This window comes from Zalophus californianus, chromosome X (assembly GCF_009762305.2).
Source record: "Zalophus californianus isolate mZalCal1 chromosome X, mZalCal1.pri.v2, whole genome shotgun sequence".
NCBI lineage: Eukaryota > Metazoa > Chordata > Mammalia > Carnivora > Otariidae > Zalophus > Zalophus californianus.
Genome location: NC_045612.1, coordinates 16,987,237 through 17,007,604, shown reverse-complemented (window position 1 = coordinate 17,007,604; position 20,368 = coordinate 16,987,237). Strand labels below are relative to the sequence as shown.

The 20,368-nt window shown below is 40.5% G+C and overlaps 1 protein-coding gene across 1 annotated transcript in view; it reads left to right on the top strand.

The window, feature by feature from the left end:
• LOC113930954 (protein FAM122A-like) overlaps positions 1-20,368 on the top strand; it is a 62,589-nt gene that overhangs the window by 40,999 nt on the left and 1,222 nt on the right.

Sequence of the window (20,368 nt, the reverse complement as noted above, 5' to 3'; positions counted from 1 at the left end):
TCCCCTTCTGCTCCTCCTCTCTCTCTCTCTCTCTCTCAAATAAATAAAATCTTAAAAAAAGAGGTATTAGAGAAATATATAAAAATGCAGGCTTGGAAAAAAGTCATCTTCTGCCCATCTTTTCTTCCTTGGATTTTTGTGTGCTTTGTTAGGCTGAGCGTATTATTGAAAGGCGGGCCAAGAAAGCATGTTTTAATAATCAAGATGGGAAATGCATTGAATGGGTTTTTATTTAATGTTACTGTTGGCTTTGTTTTACTGCTCTTGTGAAATTGCTCTTGTAACTAGTGCCAGTTCTTTGCTTCATATATTTTGTGTTCATTTGTAGACAAAGCAGAGTGCACAGAGATCTTTCGGAATTCTGTTATCAACGAATGGCATTTTCTTCTCCTAGTCTATCTTTAGATATTCTTGATGGAAACAATAGTGGTACAGGATCTTCTTGAATTCATCAGTTAGAATCAGCACTGTCACATTCTCCCATATCATCTTCTGATTCTCGTTCTCCATGTATTGTAGTAGATGAACTTTGAACCAAGTGATTCACCCATCCCAAGACTTTTTCACCAGTGGAGAAACACATGTTTGCTTCTCTCTCCCTGCCCCCGCACACACACAAGTTAGAGCAACTGTTTCTTATTACCTTATTTTCTCAATTTCCTAAAATTCTGTTTACGGAATTTGCATATCTAATTGCTGTTTATGCCCTTAAAACCAATGTAGTGATACTTTCAAAGATGTTTTCCAAATAAGAACTATATTGAAGATACAATCATGTCTTCAAGCTGCTAAAGTGTAGAAACATGCTGCACCTTGGTTTTTTAAAAACATAATTGAGAGCTCTATTTATTAATATGAATAAGTAGATAAAATTATAAGTCCTAACGAAATATAATTGTTCCATTAATCAAGTAAAATAATTTTTTAGGTTATACGCTGAATGCCCATGCTAGTTCTTAATGATATTTTCAATAATTGCTAGTTTCCTCTTGGTAAGGAAAAATCACCTATCTTAGAGCAGTTTTTAAAACTAAGCTAGTTATACTGTGCTGATACAAGGATTGCCTATTTTGCACATGAATCCTTGGATGTTTAATTTGTTGGGAAGGAATAAGTAGAGGAAACAAGATGAAGAAAGGTAATTGAATAGCATGAAAATAATATGTAATCGGGCTTCACTCAATTTGTCTTTAACCTGATTATCCCTGATCAATTTTGTATCCTAATTAAGTGTGTGTTGATAAATTGTGGTCTTTTACATTTCTATGAAGTACTTTTTATTCATCATCATGACTACTGATTTGATTAAATAAGGCTTAATGTGTTAGAGTTTTTCTGCAAGAATCATATACTTCCAGTTGTTCCCTAAGGACTACAAATGTTTGTTTAAACCTCAATTTTCTTTTTTTTTTTTTTTTTAAAGATTTTATTTATTTATTCATGAGCGACGGGGGGGGGAGAGAGAGAGAGAGAGAGAGAGAGAGAGAGAGAGAGAGAAAGAAAGAGAGAGAAAGAGAGAAAGAAAGAAGCAGAGGGAGAAGCAGGCTCCCAAGGAGCAGGGAGCCCGATGCGGGACTCGATCCCAGGACCTGGGGATCATGACCTGAGCCGAAGGCAGACGCTTAACCATCTGAGCCACCCAGGCGCCCTAAACCTCAATTTTCTATTCAAAAGTCTTAAGGGTTTTCTGAATAAGAAAAATTATTTGTTAAAAATTTAAAATCTAAAGTGAATGCTTTAAGTAATTGAGGATGGCATTAGCATTTTGAAAAATAGAAATGTATCCTCATGAAGTTCAGAATTGGTTTAAATTTCCTCAACTAATGAAATAGGAATGGTTATCTAAAATATTTATAAAAAGTTTTTCCTTGTCATTAGAAATCATCAGAATGACGAAAATCAGATGTAGGTATGCCCCACATGGGAAAAAGACTGTTACATCAAGAATTCTTTGCCAGGGGCGCCTGGGGGGCTCAGTCGGTTAAGCGTCTGCCTTCGGCTCAGGTCATGATCCCAGGGTCCTGGGATCGAGCCCCGCGTCGGGCTCCCTGCTCCTGGTGAAGCTCCCTCTCTCTCAAATAAGTAAATAAAATCTTAAAAAAAAAAAAAAGAATTGTTTGACAGTGGCCCCAATGAAATTGATTAGCATGGCTAGATATGTGGGAGAAGATTTTGTTCACCTATGAATAAATTAATATTTATGAGATGACTGGGATCATGATAGTCCCTGGAAACTGGGACAGGAGTCTACAAATTGGTCAAGGACAAGTGAACTATCAATATTGCCTTTGTAACTCAGCTTCTATACTTGCCAGACCCTTAGTGGACCAATTGTGAACATATACGGGGGCCGTCATGGGCTGAGGTGTAACTGCAGTGCTGTTCCTTGCTGAGATTGTACATCGTTGACGGACAGTGTCCTCATGTATTATATTGACACTTGAGCAAAAGAAAAAAAAAAGGTTTGCAAAATATTCGGGTACAAAGACCAAGGACGGAGAAAGTGAACAGTGGGAGGAGGACTACTATTCAGTTGTATAAAGAGCTTTTATTTTATTTATTTTTCTATTTTTTAAAGGTTTTACTTAGTTATAGTCATAGAGATGACTCTCTATAGTCATAGAGAGAGAGAGCACAAGCAGGGGGACCAGCAGGCAGAGGGAGAAGCGGGCTCCCTGCCGAGCCAGGAGCCCGACGCGGGGCTCAATCGCAGGACCCTGGGATCATGACCTGAGCCAAAGGCAGACGCTTAATGACTGAGCCACCCAGGTGCCCCATAAAGAGCTTTTAATCAATAAATCTTGGTAATACTGACAATCTGAACACACGTCTTTCAACTCAGACAATTCCTTTCATTCTATTCAGTTAGTTTTTATTGTTTTAGTTGTACTCCAGGATGCCGCACTTACTATAATATGCTCAGAATCAAGGGCTTTGTAGTTGGTGTTCCGGTCTGTTGCCTTTTGAGCTTTTGTATTGGGAAGATCTGTTTCTTATATGATTTTTCATTTCTTTTTTTTTTTTTGATTTTTCATTTAAGTGGTTTTCAGACCATAGTAGTTCTAACTTTTACATGATATTTTTTGTGGTTGATTTTTTTCTTTGTTGTTGTCGTTTCAAGTTTTTATTTAAATTCTAGTAACATACAGTGTAATATTAATTTCAGGAGTAGAATTTAGTGATTCATCACTTATATATAACACCCAGTGCTCATCACGACACCTGCCCTCCTTAATGCCCATCACCCATTTAGCCCATCCCCCACCCACCTCCCCTCCATCAACCCTCAGTTTGTTCTCTATAGTTAAGAGTCTGTTTTATGGTTTGTCTCTCTCTCTCTCTTTCCCTTAATGTTCATCTGTTTTGTTTCTTAAATTCCACATATGAGTGAAATCATATGGTATTTGTCTTTCTCTGATTAACTTATTTCACTTAGCGTAATATACTCAAGCTCCATCCATGTCACTGCAAATGGCTGAGTAATATTCCATTATACACACACACACGCACACACACACTCACACACACACACACACACACACACACTACATCTCCTTTATCCGTCTGGCTCTTCCTATAGTTTGGCTATTATTGATAATGCTGCTATAAACATCGGGGTGCATGTGTGTCCCTTTGAATCAGTATTTTTGTATCCTTTGGGTAAATACCTAGTAGTGCAATTGCTGGGCAGGGAAATACAAATCAAAACTACAGTGAGAGTGGCTGATTATTTTTAGTTATGGTAAGACTATATTTTGTCATCCTAAACATGCCAAGGAATTGTCATGTCAGTTTTCATAGTAAAAGACATGTATTAGTTTCCTAGGGCTGCCATAACAAAGTACCACAAACTGGGTAGCCTAAACAAAATAGATTATCTCACAGTTCTGGGGGCCAACAGTCCAAGACCAAGGTGTCATCAGAGTTGGTTCCTTCTGGAGGCTCTGAGGGAGAATTTGTTAATGTCTCTCTCTAGCTTCTCGTAGATGCCAGAAATCCTTACCTTGCAGACATATCACTCCAGTCTCTGTCTCTCTCATCGTATGGGTTTCTCCCTGTGCTCCTGTGTTTTTATGTGGTTATTATAAAGACACCAGTCACTGGATTTAGGGCCCAAGCTAATCCAGTATGACTTCATCTTAGCTTGACTACATCTGCAAAGACCCCATTTCCATCTAAGGTCCCATTTGCAGATACCGGGCATTAGGACTTCAGCATCATCTTTTGGGGTACACATTTTAAGCCACAACAGAATACTTTTGGGATTTTTATTTTGCTTGTTTCATTTTTCTTAAGTTAGTTTTTGAAATCATCTATCTTATAACCCATTTTAAACAAGAGGTGACCATATGAAACATAGCATTGTTATATCTCCTTATATATTATACATATATGCTTATTTATATATATATGTATGCTTATGTACAGATATACTAGTTTTCACGTTGTCAATAAAAGGATAAATGAAAGTATGGTTTTAAAATATTTTCAAAGCATCATTTTTAAGCCTTAATATGTATTCATGTTCCATCAAATAGTCCTGTTTTATTTATAATGTTATAAAAGATCAGCACTCCGTGGGACGCCTGAGTGGCTCATTCAGTTAAGCGTCTGCCTTCAGCTCAGGTTATGATCCCAGGGTCCTGAGATCGAGCTCCACCTAGGGCTCCCTGCTCAGTAGGGGGTCTGCTTCTCCCTCTGCCTGCCGCTCCTGCTGCTTGTGCTCTCTCTCTCTCGCTCTCTTATTCTCTCTCCCTGACAAAGAAATAAATAAAATCTTTGGAAAAAAAAAAAAAGAGCAGCACTACAGGTTCGTCCTAACATGAAGACTCACTGCAGTAATAAGTAAGATTCTCAGGTCAGGGAAAAAAAATATGGTTCTGAAGATTTATAATGACTAAATCAACCAAGCAAGCTTGTAATTTCAAGTATATTCAATTAAGTATCTAATGAATACTTTCTCTGTACAGGAAACTATACTTAAAATTGTAGGATATAGGAAGATGAGGGAAATACCATCTCTCTCTTCAAGCAGGATAAGTACAAAAATAATACTGATAGTAGCAGTCTAAGATGACTACAGATACACATATGAAAGTACCTCTGAACTATGAAAGTAGGAGAGAAAGACGATGTTGGAATGATAGGATTTTAGAAGCCTTTTAGTCTACCTTTCTTTTTTTTTTAATTTTTTTAAATTTTATTTTATTATGTTATGTTAATCACCATACATTGCATCATTAGTTTTTGATGTAGTGATCCATGATTCATTGTTTGCGTATAACACCCAGTGCTCCATTCAGTACGTGCCCTCCTTAATACCCATCACTGGGCTAACCCATCCCCCCACCCCACCCCCCGCAAAACCCTCAGTTTGTTTCTCAGAGTCCATAGTCTCTCATGGTTCATCTCCCCCTCCGATTCCCCCTCTTAATTTTTCCCTTCCTACTATCTTCTTTTTTTAAAAAACATATAATGTATTATTTGTTTCAGAGAGTCTACCTTTCAATGCAGAAATCCTTTTAAGAATTGCAGACAAATGATCTTTTAGCCTTAGTTTGAAATCTTGTAGTAATGAACTGACTTTTGTCACACAACAGTTCATTCTGCTGTTGGACAACTCCCACTATCAGAAAGCTCTTACGTTAACAGAGGGGATGGGGTGAGAATTTGTATCTAGGTGGCCTGTTTCATTGGCTCTTTAGAACTGAGGCAAATCAAATGAGCTATTAAAAGCAGATGAGTTAATATTCTAATTCTGCATTAATCTTTGTCCCTGCTCCTTGAATTATTACTACTCCCACTACAGGTTATATTTAATCTCATCTCCTAAATGAATTTTTAAAATTCACCTAGAAGCAACTATATATAAATATCCATGATGAAAATGCATGTATGATACTTTGGATATCTATGGAGAAAACTAATTACAATTTGCCTCAAGTGTTTTTAAATATTTTAGATCTTTAAAAGTTGAGCTTGAAAAATCTATCATATAGGTAGACTTCACTGTCAGATAGTTGAAACTGTGCATTTAGAAAAGGCCAAAGAACAATAAGTACTCCGGCAAAAATGTAGCTTTGTTTCCCTTAAGTTCCATGATATCTCGGATTTCTTCCAGTGTGGTTCTTAACCCAAGAGTAAATGAGATTGCTTTTTATAAATGTCTATAATGTATGGGTGGAGAGAATCATCTGTCATATTGGAATCTTGGAAACTTGCTCAACTTTCTTTTTTTTTTTTTAAAGATTTTATTTATTTATTTGAGACAGAATGAGAGAGAGAGAGCACATGAGAGGGGGGACGGTCAAAGGGAGAAGCAGACTCCCCGCCGAGCAGGGAGCCCGATGCGGGACTCGATTCCAGGACTCCAGGATCATGACCTGAGCCGAAGGCAGTCGCTTAACCAACTGAGCCACCCAGGCGCCCCGCTCAACTTTCTTAATAGTGGGAGACTTAATGACCATGGCCTCTCAGAAGAAATGCATTAAATTAATGCAGTTATTAATTGAATCCTATAAATTGACCAATAAGATAGATATATATATATGTATATATATATGAATATGATTGGAGATCTCTGTGGCATCAGTGACAGCAAACTGGTAACATAACTTCTTATATCAGCCTTTTACGGGAATGACCAGACTACATTATGTGTGCAGGAGTCAGGAGACCTGACTTAGGGCTCCAGCTCTGTCACTCGCTCTCTGTGACTTCCGACAGGTCACTTCACCAATCTGGGCTTCAGATTTCCAATATGTAAAAGAGTTGAACTAGGTATTTATAAGATCCTTTCTGTCTCTTAAAATTTTATTGATTCTGTAAAAGCATCTGCCTTCATCTTTGCTCCTGTAACAGTGAAAGTCACGATAGCATTAAACTTTAGAAGGCTTTAAGAAAATATTTAGGAAATTAGAGAGCTTTATGCCTAATATTTTTATTCTTTCTGGCAACAAGAAACTCATTTTGTTCAGCCTCATCAATAGTTTCCTCTCTTCTATGAATTATGCATGCTTTATGATGAAATGTAGAAAGCTAATTTCCCCCTGGTTTCTTGTTTTGTGTGGATAAATGATCCTCTCAGGATTTCCATATTAATAACAAGTTCCCACTGACAAAGCACTCACCATAAAATTTTCTTTCTAGTAACTACAGCTTGAGACAAAACAAAATAAAGATACACTTGGTATTTTTGCTTCAGAGAAGCAAAAGAGACAGGGCAAAAAAATCTACATCAACTACAAAAACTCATGCACAATTCACATTCGGAAGTGCTTAACTAGTACTAAAACACAGACTACCAGCAAAGTAGTTTTTCTTTTTCCTTGATAATCCTTATATGGCTCTAAGAAAAACCCTCTAACTTCAGTTGAGTTGATTTCATGGCCTGGCTCTTGTGCTTGGTAACTCTCCACTGAACACAAAAAAGGACACACTTGAAAGTCGCAAACAGCTGGTTTGTGACTTTGTGCTGAGGAAGGAAATATTTTGAAATTACATTATCCCGTGGAGGAACCTAATTATACTTTCTGTTTCTAGCCCCACTCTTATGGGAGGGGGGGTTTAGTTTGCTTACTTAACTAGACTTATATTAAACTCTGCAGTGGTTTACATCGAGTCCTATTCTTAGATAATCTTTTCATAAGTGTGAAGCCTTTGGAAAGGAAGGTGCTGGGCGCCTGGGTGGCTCAGTTGGTTAAGCAACTACCTTCGGCTCAGGTCATGATTCTGGGCTCCTGGGATGGAGTCCCAAATCGGGCTTCCGTCGCTCAGCGGGGAGCCTGTTTCTCCCTCTCCCTCTGCCTGCCACTCTCCCTGCTTGTGCTCTCTCTCTGTCAAATAAATAAATAAAATCTTTAAAAAAAAAAAAAAGGCTAGCATGTTGGGGCTATCAAGGCAAGTTCAGCTAAAACTCTCTTAAACTTTAATTGGAATACATTCCCATGCCACATTGATTAGCAGAGATTTAAAATTTGATTGTAGTATACATGGCTTGTTGAGAGTTTGGTGAAACTGGTGTTTGAATTCTCTGTGGTGGGTTCTTAATGTTCTTTCTGGAGGAAGTTTGGTAGTATGTATCACAGGCCTTCAAAATGTGCACATCTTTCGATACAGCAATTCTTCTAGAAATTTTTCTTAGGTAAAAATATGGGACAGGTTGAAAAGGATGTTTACTGTAATGTTATTTGTAGTTGTGAAAAATGTAATGTTTTCAACAGATGGTGCTGGAGCAACTGAATATCCACATGCCAGATGATGAGGTTGGACTCTTACCTCACACTGTATACAAAAATTAACTCAAAATAGATCAATGACCTAAATATTAAGAGCTAAAACCATTAAATTCTTAGGGGAAGAACAGGGGTAAATCTTTATGACTTTGGATTTGGCAATGGATTCTTAGATATATCACTAAAAACATGAGCAACAAAAGAAAACAGATAAGTGGAACTTTATCAAAATTAAGAACTTTTGTGCATGAAAGGACATTAACAAGACAGTGAAAAAACCTGTAGAGTGACAAAAAATATTTGTAAATCATATCTGATGAGTTTAATCTAGAATATGTAAAGAAGTCTTATAACTCAGCCACAAAAAGACAAACAACCCAACTAAAATATGGGCAAACGACTTTATGAATTTAGACATATCTCCAAAGAAGATATACATATGGCCAATAAGCACATGAAAAGATGTTCCACACCGTTAGTCATTACGGAAATGCAAATCAAAACCACAGAGAGAGAGAACTTCATACCTACTAGGTTGGCTAGAATCAAAAAGATAGTAACAAGTATTGGCGCAGATGTGGAGAAATAGAGGACTCTTGTACGTTGCTGTTTGGAATGTAAAATAATGCAGTGACTGTGGAAAGCATTTTGGCAGTTCCTCAAAATATTAAACATTAAACATATAAAACATATTAAACGTCCACAAAATATTAAACTCTATGATAACATAGAGTTGTCATAAGATCCAGCAATTCCACTCCTTGAAAACTAGCCCTCAGACACATACTTGTATGCTAGTATTCCTTTATTTAGTAATCCTTTATTTATTTATTTATCCCTAGCATTATTCACAATAGCCAAAAGGTGACAACAACCCAAGCGTCCATCACCAGATGAATGGATGAAAATGTATTCAATACATACAAGGGGATGTTGTTGAGCTATAAAAAGGAATGACATTCTGGTACATACTATCACATGGATGAAATTTGAAAACATTATGCTAGGTGAAATAAGCCAGACACAAAAGGACAAATATTGCATGACTCTGCTTACATGAGATATTTAAAATAGACAAATTCATAGAGCTGGAAAGTAGATTACAGGTTACCAGGGGCTGGTGGGAGGGGGAATGGAGAGTTACTCTTAATGCGTATTAAGTTTCTGCTTGGGATGATGAAAAAGTTTTGGAACTAGATAGTGGGAATGGTTGCACATCGTTAATATAATCAATGCCACAGAATCGCATACTTAAAAGTGGTTAAAATGGCAAGTTCTATGTAAAAAACAAAAAAACCTAGTATTTAACACTAACGGATCAGTTCAGCCATCATTTCTCAGGGTGTTTTATAAAATGTGAATAAATAAGTGTCCTGAAGAATGAAAGAAGGGGAAGGCCATGGGGAGTCTATGGTCAAGTAAGTTTGGGAAAATCATTTAAAATCACTTCTTTACCATTGTGAAAGCCCAACGAAAGAGATATGGTATGAAGCATTTTTAAACTGTTTAAGTTCTTGTTTTTGAGGGTCACCTTGTGAGATTTATGTTATGTAGACCCTTTGGAAAACATTGGGTTAAACAAATTACAGTACCTTCATTCCATGGAAATCTGTGCACCCATTAAGAATGATGACATGGTCATATATCACTTGACATGGAAGGATGTTTATACTATATTGTAAAGTAAAAAAGCAGTGTGATTAATGGGATTTCATTTTTGTTTTAAAAAAGTATATGTATATATTTTGTATGGATATATAACAGAAAAAAGTTTGTAAGGCTGTATGCCAAAATGCTTAAGTCTCTGGGTGGTGGGAAGATGGATGATTCTGTTTTCATTTGTTTTTCTCTTTACTTGTCTGTATTTTCATATTTTTCCACATGGAATATTGGTTACTTGTATAATCGAGAAATGACAGAAGTTAAAGTAAATATATTTTAGAAACCTCTCTGCAATTATTAATTATACGAGGGAGGGGCTGAGAGGATCAGGGTTCCCTCACCGCTTATTGGACTATTCACTTACTTCTATTTGAACTTTCACTGAAGGAGAGTCAAGGGGCCTTTCAACTATTAGAAAGTTCTACTCATTCAAAAATGCTTCCTGATAATGAACTGAAAGCTACCTTCAATCATTTGGTCCTAATTTGTCATAGGGAATACTACAAAATAAACTAGTAACAAGCTAGTAACAAGGATTGGTGAGGGTGTGGAGAAATAGAACCCTTGTACATTGCTGCTTAGAAGGTAAAATAATGCAGTGACTGTGGAAAACATTTTGGCAGTTCCTCAAAATATTAAACATAGAATTATTATATGATCCGTGAATTCCACTGCTTGAAAACCAGGACTCAAACAGGCACTTGTATGCTAATATTCCTCGCAGCATTATTCACAATAGCCAAAAGGTGGCAACAACCCAAGTGTCCATCACCAGATATTTGGCAAGAGCGACCATCTTTCTCCTCTAGGTTTCCATTCTAGTCTTTATGAGATGGTTTCTAGACCTTGTTACCATCCTAGCCCTTGGCCTCTGAATGTTTTCCAGTTTGTCAATATCCTTCAAGTGTGGTACCCAGACATGACCACAACACTCCACACGTTTCTTTTCCCATCTCATTATCAGTTCCTTAAAAACTGTGATATTCAATTTCTCTAATTAAAAAAGTAGTTTCGGAATGCTTCCCAATTCAGTGTGACTGTACTTGAAATCCTATCACAAGATTATATATGAGAGATACTCAATTAGCTATTTTCTCATCTTTTAATTGCTAAGCTATATAGATGAATAAAATATTCCAGATCAGTTCCTTATCCAGTCTTCTGCATTTATTAAAAAGTTTAGTAGGACTTTTTATCAAGCACTAAAAGGAGCATGAGAAGAGCTTTCATACTGATGGAGAGGGCAAGAGAGTCCCTGAAGTCTGGCCAAGGAATGTGAAGAACCTCTTATCCTGTACCATTTTCTACTCTTTCCCAATCATTGGTCCCAGTTTTCGGACAAGGTCCAGCATCCAGAGTGACTGGCCTCTCTCTCAGGAGGCACCTAACAGGATGACAGTGGCATGCCGGGGTTCATGGTGATGTAGAATATCATTTCTTGTCCTTAATCTGATCCCAGTTCCCCTGACCAACCTAGTCTATACATTGGTCTTCTTTCCGGCCTAATGACTCCTTTGCCCTTTATCCCTTTTGCCATGCCTCCCACATGGTAGGCACTATTTAAAAGATCCTAGTAAACTGTATATACCAGCTCCAGATAGCATCAGCCCAATGCCTTCCACCATGCATCTGTGCCTGTGTGCTCAGTCGTTTTGTTGGTTGGTTGGTTTTTTTTTTTTTCCACTGCTCCAATCAGTGGAAGGCAAGCTTTACTGAGGCCACAGGGCCTTGAGGCTTGGGCAAGAGGCTGCCCTGCAGGCAAAGTAAGCCAGTGGAGGGGCCTTATTTGATCTTCATGTGACACAGCTTGTTGATGCAGCCTCACTTTTTCTTGGCAGCAGGTGACAGCACCGGGGTGCAGATAAGAATAACACTTACGGCAGATCACCTTGTCACGGCTGTATTTCTGAGCCAGCCGGTGGAGGGAAGGCCCGATGATGCCACCCCACAGGCGAAGTACCAAGTGCAGGGTGAACTCTTTCTGGATATTATAGCCCGAGGGAGTGTGGCCATCTGCAGCTGTTTGCCTGCAGCAATCAGACACTGCTGGTCAGGCGGGGATGCCCTCCTTGTCTAGGATTTTGGCTTTGACATTCTTAATGACGTCACGGGGCTCGACCTCGAGGGTGATCGTCTTGCCCATCAGAGTCTTCACAAAGATCTGCATCTCTGTGTCCACAAGGCTTCCGCCATCACCCCACTATGGCCACCTCATTCTGTGTGCTTTGTTTTTTAGTTTCCCCATTGTAGGGACTGCATCTTGGTGCATCGTTTACACAGGATGTTGAATACATATACTTGCTAAGCAGAAGTAACTTTTTTTTTTAAAGATTTTATTTATTTATTTGACAGAGAGACACAGCCAGAGAGGGAACACAAGCAGGGGGAGTGGGAGAGGGAGAAGCAGGCTTCCTGTGGAGCAGGGAGCCTGATGCGGGGCTCGATCCCAGGACCCTGGGATCATGACGTGAGCCAAAGGCAGACGCTTAATGATGGAGCCACCCAGTCGCCGCTAAGCAGAAGTAACTCTAAATCTTCAACTTTTGGGGGTACCTGGCTGGCTCAGTTCAGTAGAGATGTGACTCTTGATCTTGGTGTTGTGAGTTTGATCCTCACATTGGGCATAGAGATTACGTAAAAAAACATAAAAAATAAAAATCATAAAAATATTTTTAAAAGTCTTCAACTTTTGAAGAGTTTTCCATTTACACTAATTCTTAAAATCAACTTTATTGAGCTATAATTGACGTACTTATCACAGATTACACCCATTTTAAGCTTGCAGTCAAGGTATAGACCACTTCCATTGCCACGGAAAATGCCCCTTTGTAGTTACTGTCCACCGCCGCTGCTGGCTTCAGGTCCTCACTGATCTCCTTTTCTTTATCACTATGGATTAGATTCTCTTTTATAAAATTTCATGTACATATATAATCATATAGTATGTACTCTTTTGTGTCCGGCTGGTTTTGCTTAGAATGTCCTTAGACCATCCATGCTGCTTCCTATATCAGAAGTCATATTTCATTGTATGCATAAGGCACAATTTGTCCGTTCACCTTTTGATGCACATTTGGGTTGTTTCCAGTTGGGAGCCATTATGAATAAAGCTGCTATGGATAATTGTGTTTTAACTTTTGTGTGGATGTATATTTTAATTTCTCTTGAGTAAATAGCTAGTAGAATTGCTATATTATAATATATTAAGTGAACACAGTGCCTAAAACAGCGTATGGCCTATTGAAGATGGTCACTAGATACTTGATGACTGACTGAATGAATGACCGTGGCCTTGGCCATCCATTATAATCTGGTCCCGCTCTGTTTTCCAGGCTCACCTCTTGTCATTCTGTGTGTGTGTGTGTGTGTCCCTGATGCCAGCGGTGTCCTGGGTACACCATTTGCCCCACCATCTCTGTGCATTTACTTATACTCTTTCCTCCGCCTTGAATAAATAATCATGGATCTATGCAAAGATTTGGTTATAAAAATGTCCATCGCAGTCTGAGTTTGTATCCATGAAAAATTTGAAACAGCCTCAATATCCATCAATCAGAGTTAAGTTCGAGAAATCACAGTAACTCCCACTTGATGGAGGACAATTTGGCACCATCTATCAAAATTACAAATGCGCCTAGCCTTTGAATGAGCAACTCTGCTTTTCGGAGTTTATGCCACAGATGTACTTGCTCATATACCAAATGAATGTGTGTTGGTGACTCAGTGCAGTGCTTTTGTCACTCCTATTAGACACAGCAGTGACAGAACTCATTAAATTATGTGGAGCTATATTGATTGACATGGGAAGATCATAATAGCTAGCATTAATTCAGGCACTGTGATAAGTGTTTTTATATATTTTTATCTCATTTAATCCTCGTTACAGCCCTGTGAGGTAGTTACTATAATAGTCCTCATTTTACACAGGAGGAAATGGACTTAGGGAAGTGAATTTATTTATCCAGGGTCAGACAACTAATAAGTAGCAAAGCTGAGGTGTCTGAAATATACTATGACAAAACAGTATGTACACTATGATCCACTTTTGTAAGAAAAAGTACATATAGGGGATGCCCGGGTGGCTCAGTCGGTGAAGCAGCTGCCTTTGGCTCAGGTCATGATCCCAGGGTCCTGGGATCGAGCTCCGCAGTGGGCTCCTTGCTCAGCGAGGAGTCTGCTTCTCCCTCTGCCTGCCACACCCCCTCCTCTTGCTCTCTCTCTCTGACAAATAAATATAATCTTTAAAAAAAATACATATAGATATATAAATGTATAGATGTGCACATAAAAAACTTGGAAAGAAATATATCAAAATATTAACAGTAGGCTGATGTGATTGTGGGTGGTTTCTCTTTTCTTCTTTTTGCTTATAGTTTTCTGATTTTTCTGTTAAATTTGGGGGCTGACTCGGAAGGAGGATGTGCCACCAGGGGAGGCATGAATTACTTGTGTAATTTTAAAGATGACTACATTTTAAAAGTTTGGTGGTAGCGTGCCGCAGTGACACAGATTTGTGGGAAGTGTTTCTAGACCGAGAGGAGAAACACCAGCAGGGAGGGAGAGCTTGCCCAAAGGGAAAGAGGATGGCTCCTGGGACCAAGTGCAGGAGAGAGCACGGGTGGGAGAGGCAACCTGGAGGAGGAAGTCCCTCGTCCCCGTGAGGCTGGTTGTGGGGGAGGGGGAGGCAGAGAAATGGGGGAGGGCAAGGAAAAGAGGGAGAAGTGGGAGAGTTCCTGCCCAATGATCTGAAATCCCAAGCTGGCCCCCTACTGAGGGGTCCGGTGGAGGGGGCTGGGTAGGGGATCTGAGGAGAGGGAGAGGATTTGGAACAATCACTGAGAGCCATTTGATCCAGATATATAAAAGGACTGCCTTGCAGCCCTTGGGGCCCCGCTGAGGCTGGCTGGCCTGGCTTTGTAGCGGAGCCAACTTCATGACCTTCTCCAGCAATAGCTAGCAGCCTGGGAGTGGGGTGTGGAGAGAGTGGATGGTGGGGTTTTCATAGGGCTGGGGATCGGCAGAGCAGGTGCTGCTGAAGGTCACTGGGAGAGTGAGGCCAGGAGTCAGTGCTAGCATGGCTAAATGGCTGGTCACGGGCCCAACTTGGAAGGAGGGAAGGGTGCCAACAGGCCACTGACGGCATCTGGGAAAGGAGAAGGGAGGAAGGACAGGCTGGTGGCCGCGGGGGCCCGGCAGGGTAGAGGGAGACCAGTAGGAAGCTGAGGTCAGGGGGCTGTTTCTGAGTCTGAGATGTTGAAGCCTCTAGTATGGAGCCCTGGGTGGCAGCAAGAAAGCATGCAGATAAAAAGGGTGAAGAGAGCATTAAAATACCGCCTAGCTGACGGAGGACAGCTTGGCAGTACCCATCAAAATTGCAAATGCAACTTCCCTCTCATCCAGCAGTTCAGCTTTGAGGAGTTTCTCATCCAGATATACTTACTTGCTTTTGTGCGAGATGAATTTGTAAAAGGAGTCATTGCAGCGTTTGTCTGTCATGGCCCCAGGTTGGAAGCAGCCTAAAAGTCCAGCCATAGCGCACTCGTTAAACAAATTGTGGTTCATAAAATGGAATGCTAGGCAGCTGAAAAAAAGGAGGACGTTTCTCTTATTAAGTGTTAGAAGCGAGGTACAGAGATCAGTGGGAATAGTTCGCAGTCTCTTTGCTAACGCATGCTTTATAAAACACCTCCAGAAGGACACAAAAAACTGTTCACATAGGTTGTGTCTGAGGAGGGAGAGCCGTTGGCTGGGTGACTGGATTTGTTTGGAAAGCAACTTTTCACTTGTCCTTTTGTTTTGTAGCTTTTTTCTTTTGCTTTATGGAAGTATAATTGACAAATAAAAATTGTATATATTCAAGGTATACAAAGTGATGTGCCTTTTGAATTTTGAGCCGTGTAAATATATTACTTACTGAGGGAATAAAGTAATTAAAAATATTATATATAGATATACATATATCTATGTATAATTTGGAGCTCTTTTCTAGATAGTAAATCATTCAAATAAAAGCACAACAAAAACTCCCACCGGAGAGTTTGCTCCAAACCAGTCAGTTTGCCAGGGTAACAGGTGGGAATTTGGCCGCGATGAAATTGACTGTGTGTCTAAAATAATTACTGAGCCTGGGTGACGGTATACGGGGGTCCGTTTTCATCTGAAACATGAATTCACCAGTTTAGTAAGGCAAAAATGGTCACGTCGCAGCCATTTCTTGCAGTTTAAGCTAATGGTGTCCTCATTATTTTTGTAAAATTTCCATAATAGAAAAGTTTTCAAAGAAAGGAAAACGAGCTACCACCAGGCTCTTGCTAGGAATATTCAGGTTCTTTCCCATTCCGGCTCTTGTATCCTGTAATTGAGCGGAAATTCCCAATCCCCCATCACCCTCTGAAACAGCAGTACTGCCTCCTGATTCCCTTTATTCTAGGACCTGGTACTATTCTCAGGATTTTTCCTGCTAACAGCAACCTCTCCCCACCCTGTTGTGTGTTAATTGGGTACCACCTTATCCTTATTGCTGGTGAAGCTCATCGTGTTCTCAAAAAAAAAATCACTTCTTTAGTTTCTTATGATCACTTGACGTTCTCTTCCTGCCTTGCAGCCTATTATTAGCCATCCTAACTAATTTGGGGCCATGCCCTTATCCAGGTTATGTATAGTGATCAATCTGGGGGCTGATGTCTCCAGGACATTCAATATACAGCCCCGCCAAGTTCATCCTATGCCATCAGTAACCACACTTGTGTTCAACTTTTCAGCCTTAAGTTGTTTTGCTTATGTCTGCGCTTTTCCTATTACCTCAGAAGCTATGGTGACTTTGGCCTGGCCCCCAACACCTGCTAATCCATGCCTTGTTGTCTGTCCTCAGGGGGGCAGATGGCTTCCCCTTGCCTGCAGGCCGGGGCATCTTCCCTATGTCCCACAGTCTGTCAGCCAGCCCTGCTTGCATAGCCCACCAGCACCCCAAACTGAATGAGTTCCCCCAACTTGAAGCCTCCCCTTTACCTCCTCTGCAAACAGCCTCCTCTGGCCCCCTTCCCCAGGCAGCCTGGGTTTAGTGTACCTTCCCTGTGCTCTTGCGGCTTCCTTTATCACACTGAAATGTGCTGGCCTCTTTTTTTGTCCTGTCCATCCTAGACTATGAGCTCCTGGGTTAAGGATCAAGGCCGTGTCTTATGCTCCTTTGAGTATCTCACACTGAGCACAGCATCGGGCACATGGTTAAATGCTCAAAATAATCTTGTTTACAATTTTAATTTGAAATACTTTCAAGGTCCAGAAAATCGTATGCAAAAATAGTAAAAAGAACTTTCACATGCCCTTTATCAAGATTCATCTGTTGTTAGCATCTTGTTATATTGACCATTCTCCCTACACACACACACACATACACACACACATTTTTGTGTCTGACGCACTTGAGAGTGAGTTGCAGACATCATATTCCTTTGCCCCCAGTACTTCAATATGTATTTCCTAAGAACAAGGACATTCTGTTAGATAAACACAGTAAAGTTGGCAAATTCAAGAAGTATAACACTGATATACCATACCACTATATAATCTACAGGTCATATTCCAGTTGTGCTAATTGTCCCAAGAATGTCCTTCATAGCTTTTTTTTTTTTTCCTGGTCCATGGTGCAGTCTAGGATCACACATTGTATTTAGTTGTCATGTCTCTTGATTCTCTCAAGTGTCCTTCAATCTGGAACAGCCCCCAGCCTTTCTTTGTCTTTCATGACATCAACCTTTTAGAAGAGTACAGGCCAGTTACTTTGTAGAATGTTCCCCAGTTGGGGTTTGTCTGATGTGTCCTCGTGATGAGAGGTTATACATTTCTGGCATGAGTAAAACATAAAAAGGCATATGATGATTGTTGATGATGTTAACTTTGATTAATTGGTTAAATGCCCACCATGTTTTTCCACCATAAAGATACAATTTTTCATGGGGCGCCTGGGTGGCTCAGTCGGTTAAGAGTCCAACTCTTGATTTTGGCTCAGGTCATGATCTCAGGGTCTTGAGATCAAGCCCTGCATGGGGCTCCGTGCTGGGCGTGGAATCTGCTTGATTCTCTCTCTCCCTCTGCTCCTCCACCCCACTCCCTCTCTTAAAAAAAAAAAAGATACGACTTTTCTTTTCGTACTTAATAACTAATGTATGAGGAGATACTTTGAGACTACGCTAAATAACATGTTTCTCATAAAATTTTCACTCTCTAGCTTTAGGATCCATTGATGACTCTTGCCTGAATCAGTTCTTACTATGGTGGCTGCCAAATAGTAATTTTCAAAATAACACCTATGCATTGATTAAATGAATTGCTCATCTGTCCTCCTTTGCTAGGACAGCAGCCTCTGGTTGGCTGCAAGAGTGAGGTCTAGGTGGAGACAAGCTGGCAGGGCTTGGAAACCTTGAATGAGGTCAGTTCTCCTCCAAGCCCCGCTGGCCTTTAGCAGGACCCAAAATGGACTCCATGGCCTTCCCAAGATGGTCTCCATGCTGAGGGCCCACGGCAGCCACTTGCTTAGTCGGCCCCATGCCTATAGGACCCGTGCCTACCTACTCTTACTATTTTCCATCAAACTTGGGAGCAGAGAAGGTAAGGGTGGTGGGGGGCATTCTTGCCTTCCATTTTGACTTATTTGAAAAACATAAAACAGAACTAAGGATTCCACCCAACCTCTTCTGCCATTCTGGAGACCCACATTTTTAGGCACTGGGATCAAGGCATCATTTTCACATGGGTTCCTGACAGAAAAGGAGAGTCACCATGACTACATGGAGGGCAGAGGGAAGTCCACAGTGGAGCTATTTTTGTTTGGGGACTGTATTTGTTTCCTAGGGCATCCATAACAAATTACCACCGACAGGGTGGCTTAACACACTAGAAATTCATTCTCTCACAGTTCCAGAAGCTAGAGTTTGAAATCAAGGTGTGGCAGGGGCATGCTCCCTCCAAAGCCTCTAGGGTAGGATCCTTCCTTGCCTCTTCCAGCTTCTGGTAGCCCCAGGTGTTTCCGGCTTGTGGCTGCACGGCTTCAGTCTCGGCCTCCATCTTCCCTCTGTGTCTGTGTGTGTCTTCACATGACATTCTGTGTCGGTGTCTGTTCACATTTCCCTCCGCTTATAAGGACATCAGTCATATTGGATTAGAGCCCACCCTAACGACCTCATCTTGATTACATCTGCAAAGACCCTATTTCCATAAGGTCACATTCACAAGTACACAGGGTTAGGGCTTCAACATATCTTTTTGGAAGGGGACCTGATTCGACCCATCACAAGGACCATGTCTGAAAATCCAACCCATTTGAGAACAGGAAGTGGAGTGCTAGTCACTATAACGCTTCAGCCTAGTATCGTAGAGCTCTCTGTCCCTCCTGCTCACTCTGGTCTTGGTTGGCTTGCCCACATGTAAGGAAGGAAAATGAGATAGGCAGAACATCCTCAGCCCCCCTGAAATAGAGTTTGGACATAATTTTCAAATGAGCACAAGCTAGTCACATGACCATTACATAGAGGACAACAGTAGAGAACAATAACAGTCTGCAAGGCTCTGGCCCCTGCACTTCTTTCTAGAATTCTCGTAATTGCAATAGAAATAGATTTGTTACCATTTGACAGATGGGGAGCATGAGACCCAGAGAGATGAAGTGACTGATAGTAAATTTCACACAGGGCAGTTTCGTGTCTATGAAGCATAGAGCCTAGCCCCGTGGCAGGCACTCAGTAAATATTTGTTGCCTGAATGAGTGAATGAATGACTAAATCTGAGACAGTATCTCTGGTCTTCATTTTCTGATCCATTCCTCTTTCCACTGTCCCTCACAAATGACTGCAGACTGAGGTGTGGTCCCAAGACAATGGAGTATAGAAGGGTCAATTCTTTTGCTATCTTTAATAACCTTCTGAATTCTGTGGTAATGAGCATGTCAGTCTAGTTGATTTCTTCTCCTGCTCCACTTCTGATAAACTGATCAAGATGCCATTTTGTCAAGATACTTAGGCATTGGCTTTAATTTTACTCGAGCTATGTAATTGTCTAAAAATTATTTTAAAAATTTTATATTTTAAAATATAAATTATAAAATTATATTTGCACTAAAGGCAGGCCTTAGCACGTAGACTGTTTTACTGTAACAGTGTATCAAGGAAGTAAAGAATTCAGCATGTTACTTTCATATCTTTGAAACAGAATATTGGGGCGCTTGGGTGGCTCAGTCGGTTAAGTGTCTGCCTTTGGCTCAGGTCATGATCCCAGGGTCCTCGGATCGAGCCCCACATTGGACTCCCTACTCAGCGGGGAGTCTTTAAAAAAAGAGAGAGAGAATATTGGTATTCCCTTACACCCATTTCTGGGTCTCCGTCGGCATCACTGAGGTACCCAGGAAAGGCCCATTCAGCCTAGCCAACAAGGACTCATTTACAGTGTGCTGTGTGCCCAACCATATGCTAGGTGCTGGG